Here is an 8111-nt window from a genome sequence, read left to right on the forward strand (position 1 = left end):
AGCCAAGCCTGTCACTCTCAGAGCACTTTCTCCTTCCTGGCCTTAGCACAAGCTGCCTCCCATAGCTGAGGCTTTTTCCCCCCTTCCATGGCTCTTTCTCAATCCATCCCTGCTTCTCTTCAGAGCTCACATGCAGTGTCACTTCCTTTAAGAACAACTCAGGGAACACTCGGCCTGGGTGAGTCTTGTCCTATCGTGCACTCCCTTCTGCCACACTGTTTAGAGTGAACCTCAAAATGCTAATTCAGTGCTAATTGCAGAATGACTTTTTGGGTGTTGTCCCAGCCCAGAAGTAAGAATGTCAGCCTTGGTGCTGCCACCACTGCGCCCGAGGCTCATGTACTCTCTGGGACTCACTGCTGGCAGCATCACCCTCAAGTCCTTAGATCCGATCCTTGCAATCTGTCACAATCTGCCGGGTGGCCTGAATGATCCTCAGATCTGCTTGGCAGTCTTTCCCCCGTGGCTGAAAGGGGCTCTAGATGGTCCACACCAAGCAGCTAGTGTCAATAATGAGGGTTTGGGGAGATTCACACTTCGTTTTGAAAACTCACCTGACATTTACATTATAGTCTATGATAGCACCTTCTAAAAAATAAAGATTGCATGCGTCACCATAAAACTCTAGCAGGAAAGTCAGTGCTCACTGCATTACCCTGCTGCTGGGACCTGGCACTGGGCATGGACCATGAGAGAGGAAATAGCCGAGATGGGTAGGTGGTACAGCAGTGGTGGCCACCTGTGGCGGATGCCGTGGGTGGCCCAGGTCAGCCTCTTTATTCTGCACAATTGGAGTGGCCAGGTATTTCCATTCCTGGCTGGTTTGAAGTTGGTTTGGTTTTGTTTCCAGTTTCTTTTTGAGTCTTGGTATGTCGTCCAGGTTTCTTTTGCAGTCACAGTCTTCCCGCCTCAGGCTCCTGAGCGTTGGGATGAAAGGTGTGCACCCCTTTCCAGTAAGTTCCCATACTGCTAATGAGTCCTGCCTAGAGCCCCTGCCTCTGTCTGCTTGTCAGCCTAAGGGCTCCTTCAGTTGTGGCAAGAGCCCCTTTGGTAGTGTCCAGACTGCCCTACCTTTAAAGGTCATTGGGAGCTTGGGGTCCAGGAGATGGCTCAGTCAGTTAAGTGCTTGCTGTGCAGATGTGGGGACTTGACTTCAGATCTCTGGCCCACGTACACAGCAGGACATGATGACATGAGTCTCTATTCTACTGCTAGAGAGGTAGAAAGAGGTACGAGGATCCCAGAAATGGCTGAGTCTCACTGAATCGATGAATTCTGGGTTGACTGATAGACCCTGTTTAAAAAAAAATAAAATAAAAGGAAGGCAAATGATAAAAGAAGACAACAGATATCAAACTCTGGCCTCGGCATGCTCTCTCTCTCTCTCTCTCTCTCTCTCTCTCTCTCTCTCTCTCTCTCTCTCTCTCTCTCTCTCTCTCTCTCTCTCTCTCTCTCTCTCTCTCTCTCTCTCTCTCTCTCTGGATTCTAAAGCCCTCAGGGCAACTACTGTCAACCTGTATGGGGAAACTAATTGGTGACAAAGACCCTCACTGCCTTTGGTTGGCTAAATCTGTTCTCAATGGATGCTAGGTGGGATCCCCAGTGTGTCTGATCTCAATGTTTCACAAAAGCTTGAATGGGAAGAAAAATGAAGAGGGTCCCAGCCATCAGACAACATTCTAGCACACGGAAGGCATGGAGGCATGGCAATGGCTGTGGAGTTGCCAGTTCTCAGCAGTGGAGAGCCACACACCCAAGCCCACCGACTGTGAGCCCAGGGCGTGTCTTAGTTAAGCTTTCTATTGCTGTGAGGAAACACCATGACCAAAATCAACTTTCACTGAAGAAAGGGTTTGTTTAATCTTACAGTTTATAGTTCATAATCCAGGGAAGTCAGGGCAGGGACTCAAAGTAGGAGCCTGGAGGCAATATCTGATGCAGAAGCCATGGAAGAGTGCTGCTCACTGGTTTGCTTCTAGCACCCCAGACCACCAACCTACGGGTGGTGCCACCCATAGTGAGCTGGGCTCTCCCACATCCAGTGTCAATCAAGAAGATGTACCTCAGGCTTGCTGACAGGCCAGTCGGGTAGGGGCATTTTCTCAGTTGAGGTTCGCTCTTCCCAGATGATTCTAGTTTTTGTCAAGTTAACATAAAACCATCCAGCTCAGGATGTGACTTGAAGCTAGCAGATATCTGTGCCGTGTTCAGAGATACTGTGTTTATCAGTATGCAATAATATTGTAATTCAAAATAAATCTAATAATGTACCTTTAAAAATTGTCATTATATAATGTTTGAGGTCTATGGCACAGGTTTCTCCATTTTGCTTTAGCATTCCTACCTAATGTTCTCACCAATGTATTTGCAAAGTGTCTCAATTTATGACTTTCTTTGTTCCATTTATATAAAAACTTCATGAACCCCCCCCAAAAAAAAACAACTGAAGGTCAGCTGGTTGCTTTTCAGCATCTCTGAGCTAGCAGGTTTGTACCCCAACATCCGACTCCCAAGTCTTTATTGGTAAATAGAACGAAAGATTTAGTTAAAAGCTACATTTGGTGGCAGTGACAGAGCCAGTGCTTGCTGGACTGGAAATCCCAACAGACTGTGGCCTGAGCGACGGGGTGCCGACTGCAGGTTCTGGGGCTGCAGAAGGTAGTTAAAACATAGGTAGGTCCAGGTGCAGCCTCTAAGTCAGTGGAAAAACAATACCCTCGTGCATCCAGGATATGGTTATAGCTATGTAAAGAGGCCCAGAAGGTCAGACTAAAGGGCTATTGACGGATTATCTAGTTACAGCCTCCGGTTTTCAGAGGCAAAGGAGCTGGGTGCTTGGGGTGTAATGGGACCCTCCAGACTGATTTTTCTCAGTACCAGATCTTTGCTTTGAATCTGAACTGTTCCCAGAAAATTCACAGATCAGAACACTTGATGCCCAGCCAGTGGCAATATTTTGGGAGGTGGTAAAAATGTTGGGACGTGGACCCCAGCTGACAGACATAAGCCACTAGAAGTGAGCCTTGAGGATTTATGCCCCAGCTGACAGACATAAGCCACTAGAAGTGAGCCTTGAGGATTTATGCCCCAGCTGACAGACATAAGCCACTAGAAGTGAGCCTTGAGGATTTATGCCCTGCCCCACTTCCAGCTTCATGATCTGCTAAGATGTGAGAAGTAGAAGCTGCTGGCTCCTGCCACTCCAGGTAGTCACCTGCCATGCCCTTTCCACTGCAGTGGACCATATTCCCTGAAACCATGAGCCGAAGGAAAACTTGTTCCCTTAAGTTGCTCCTGTTGGCATTTTGTTGCACTGATGAGGGACATAACCAATACTCGGCGACATAGGAACCTTTCCATCAACACGCTTGGGTACAGCTTTTCCTATCACTTCACCATCATAGGGACAGCAAAGATCTTCAACTACCATGACTAGTCTTACTAAGGCTGTGGGCTGAAGTGAGTAGGCCCCAGATTTAGTGAAAATACAGTATACCTAGCTCCATATGAATTTCAGATATGAAAAAAACAAAAACAGAAAACATCTTAGTATAAGTACATTGCAAACATTACATGGATGTACTCACATTATGCAATTACTTATTACTTACCTGAAAATTAAATTAACCGGGAATCCTATATTTTTACTTGCTAAATCTGTAGTTAATACCCTGCCCCCCCAAGGAAGTGTTTGGTCTTCTCCTTGCTGTACTGGTCTTGAGACTTGGAAAAAGACTCAGTCAACTTGGAATAATCTTATAGATACTGTAGACTGGGCAACTTAGACAATAATCTATTTCTCATAGTTTTGAGAGCCAGGAAGTTCAAGGTCAGGGTGCCAGCGGATCTTGTGTGTGGTTAGCACCAGGCCCTAGTTTGTAGATGGCATTTTTTAAAATCCTCATAGAGTAGAGGGGAATGGCGCTTTTTTTTATTTTTTATTTTTTTTATTTTATTTTTTTTTTTGGTTTTTAGAGACAGGGTTTCTCTGTGGTTTTTGAGCCTGTCCTAGAACTAGCTCTTGTAGACCAGGCTGGTCTCGAACTCACAGAGATCCGCCTGCCTCTGCTTCCCAAGTGCTGGGATTAAAGGCGTGCACCACCACCGCCCGGCTATCTGTCATTTTTTATTTTTTTTTGGATTTTCGAGACAGAGTTTCTCCGTAGCTTTTTGGTTTCTGTCATTTTTTATAAGGATGCTAATCTCAAAGTAAGGACCTCACCTCATGCTGTCTTGAGACACTGCCCCCAACGCCCTCATCTCCAAACACTGCTGACATTAGCATCAGCTGTGCATTGGTGTGTGTGCGTGTGTGTGCATGCGCATGCACGTATGTGTGTGAACATCATCTGTTGCACATGAGAAGGCAGAATCAAATAACGAAACATGTGACTGGAAGGGGAGGGAGAGGGGAAGAGAAAATGAAATATTACAGGGAAGCAAACACCATGAAGAAGCCCAGCAGAAAGGCTAGAGCGGGGTCTAGAGCCAACAGCCTCTCTTGTTTACTGCTGTCGTTCTGGCATGGCGCTGGGCAGGGTGGGGAGGAGAAGGAACTGCATGTGTTGGGAGCGGCGGTCTAGATAGTCTATCCCAAACCTCCTATGCACACACAGTCTAGCTTACCCTCTTCCCGCACAGAGCTGTGCAGGGCTACTGGCTTTCTGCACAGTGGGTTCTGCAACGAAGCTCTAACCCCCGCTGTGCAGTGCACGTGTCTGCAGGACTAGCGGCAGTCTGAGGCTGAGGTCATCTGGTTCAATAACCATGGCAAACAATTTTCTGGGGGCTAGTCTGCTGTAGATTAATTTATTATAGCCTTCTATTGTGGCTAATGTCCACGTGGCTCCCTCATAGCTGAAAAATGTGTTTAGCATGCAAAATAGCCCTCTAATTTGTGAGTGGATGGTTCCACTGGCTGCCCACGTGAGGATCCAGAGCCTTTTCTTTTCAAACAGAAATGTTTTTGTTGGGGAGGGGTGATATGCTAGCATGTATGTGGGGATCAGAGGGCAACCTGTGGAAGTTCTCCCCTTCGATCATGTGGGTCCAAGTGTTTGAACTCGGGTCTCAGGCTTGATGGCAAGTGCCTTTACCCACTCAACTGTCTCACAGCCCCAGAGTCCTTTCCAAAAGCCTCTGTTGGGCCTATTACCATGAAATCAGAAAACTTCCATGGTTCTCACAAACTGCAGGAGAATATTGAGGGGAGGGGTTGCTGCTTCCCCTTTCATAAGAATCCTTGTCTGTCGCAGGTGCGGCAGTAACAAGAGCTGATAGTTAGGCAGCTCAGCCTCAACGCCCTGCACACAGAGTATTCGAAGCGAGATGGGTTTTAGTTAATGCCTTCCATTCTCCCTTGAACAAGGAACTAACCACAACATGGTACATGCTTAGTAACTGACCGCAGGGTGAGTGAGTGCTGAAAGGCTGGCGACAATGAAACATTCTAATAGGGAATGCCATCCTCTTCACCTTGTTATTAATAAAGGGTTTGTTTGGACCCCGGCTAGTAGCATATTTTGGAGAGTTCTAGATATTTTAGAAGAAATGGCCTAGCTGAACACTACTGGTCACTAGGGGATTGTCCTTGGGGCATGTGTCTTATTTTAAGCTTTTTCCTTTCTCTTTTTTCTTTGCTTTTTTTCTCTTTCTTTCTTTCTTTCTTTCTTTCTTTCTTCTTTTCTTTCTTTTTTTTTTTTTGTCAAGTATATTGGGACTGGAAAGTCTGACAAATACAACCAGTTAGAGTGTAAAGAGAAAGAAGCCCCATGGCAGAGCCACAGGGCCTCTCTCAGGGGCACAGCTACCAACAGTGGAAAGATGTCTGACTCCGGATCCAAGATGTTCTTAAGAGGCCAGCCATTCTGAGATAGATGCTGTCATGATGAAGTTTAAGAGGAGGGGACAAGGGAAGAAAGGACGAGGGAGAACAGACAGAAAAGAATTAACATCCTTAGTTGTGGTCAGTGTGAAGATGGACAGACATGTTGTCCCTTTATGTCCACGACCCCTAAGGTAAAGAGAGCGAAGCTTGTGTTTACAAACCATCAGAAGAGACCCTTCCTTCCCAAGAGGCTCCATCAGTTAGTTCTCCGGCACCCATGGGGTATCCCTCACTGCTCCACGGTAGAGAAAGATACTCAGAAGCCAGATCCAAGCCTGCAGGCCTGAAAGGGTTTTCTTCTGAGACAGAGTGGACATGAGCACAGAGGAGACACCACCAGTGGAGTAGTGTGAAGCCAGACAAGCCATGCTGAAGCTAGCGGGGTGCTGGTGCCTGTGCATGGGGTTCTATTTATACCTCGCTAGGGAAATTGATGAACAAGGCAAGGATGATTACAATCATCTCAAAGGTCAGTAGGGGAAGTAGCGATAGAATTGTGAAGTCACGGCTGCAGCCTGCTGGGAGCCTGGGAGGCTGCAAACCTGGGAGGAGACTTGCCCTCTGTGGTGTGGGGGTGAGAATGCTGCCTAGTGTTGACACCTCTGTGAAGGCTGTCTGAATGTTTTACCAGGAACCTTGAGCACAACTGCCTTAGCTTTCCTAAGTAGGGAAAGGACATGGTAGTACCAGGCTCTGAGGAAAGCAAGAATGTACTCATGAGACACAATTTATTCTTTAGAAGATGAAATAAGTAAAATGGAACATTTGGGACATCAGCTATAACCAAAAGCGCTTCTATATACCCTTCCGGGCATAGTCAATATAAATTAAGGAGATAGGGCAGATCTGGGGCAGTGATGTAGGAATCCAATTTTATACCAGTTCTTACTATTCAAGGTTTTCTGCCTGTGGTTAGTGTCTTAAATTTTCCTCTGAGATATCATATTGCATAGGAACCAGTCACTTCCTTGGTGCCCCCTCTGCCCACCAGCGCTTTCTGAGGATTCCGCCGTTTTCTCTCCAGATAAAATGGAAATGCAAATCTGCAAGAAGAATATGGAAATGTACTCTTTTAAGCTAGCGACATGTCAGATGCACAATAGAAACCAAAGGGGTGACAGGGAGTTTAAAGGGAATGCTTCGGAAATGAAAATAAGGCTTTCAAATGTTGGGCAGTGGAGATGGAAAGGAGCGGCAAAGCTACCATGTAAAAGGAGCTAATTAGGCGAAGTCAGAACAGCTCGGATGTGACTCGCAGAAGAAAACAAGGCTATCTGCAGAAGTGGGCATCAGAGGGGAGCCCAGGACCAAGATGTGCCTGGGAAGGGGAACTGAATGGAAGCTTCTAAAGGCGATGCTCTGCTTAGGAGAGCAGAGCTACCTTAAGTCATTTGCCCTGGACGCTTACTCCTGACCAGACTTCCAAGAGCTCCCTGCCCAGTACCGCTTGGAATCCCAGAGGGCTTAGCAACAAAAAATCTGCTCCTAGTGACTGAGGCTGTTGTCTTCCAGCTGCTGTGAGTCCAGCTTCAGTCCAACTGGGTGCTCCAGCCACCCCTTCCTGTGTCTTGATCACCTAAACAAGGAATGTCTTTCTCTAGGTTCTCCCCTGTACATCACCCCCATTCTTGCTTATCCTCCAGATCTCAGTTCAAACACTGCTTCAGTGGCTTAGGTAAGACCACTGCTACACACTTCATATTTTCATTGCCATAAGGCTGTGTGTGTGTGTGCGTGCACACTGCTACACACTTCATATTTTCATTGCCATAGGGCTGTGTGTGTGTACGCGCGTGCACACTGCTACACACTTCATATTTTCATTGCCACAGGGCTGTATGTGTAGGTACGCATGTGTAGACTTTCACTTACTGGGTGGGCCACAGGAGGCCCTAACCCTGATAAGCCTTACCCGTGACTCCACTCTGGGGCTTTCAGGTTTCTTAGAATCCTGGCTAGATCTCCCATCCTGATCGCAGAGCTTGGTCCACATGTCCTTACTCCCTGGCCTTGGTACATTATCTCCTGCTTCTGGAACATAGTGGTGGTACGTGTAGGAAAGCTGAAGGCATGAGAATTCAGAGGCCCTTTGGACATTTTGTGAACTGAGCCCTCTGCTTTCATCATCATCATCATCTTCTTCTTCTTCTTCTTCTTCTTCTTCTTCTTCTTCTTCTTCTTCTTCTTCTTCTTCTTCTTCTTCTTCTTCTTCTTCTTCTTCTTC

This window comes from Microtus ochrogaster, chromosome 5 (genome assembly GCF_000317375.1).
Source record: "Microtus ochrogaster isolate Prairie Vole_2 chromosome 5, MicOch1.0, whole genome shotgun sequence".
Lineage (NCBI taxonomy): Eukaryota > Metazoa > Chordata > Mammalia > Rodentia > Cricetidae > Microtus > Microtus ochrogaster.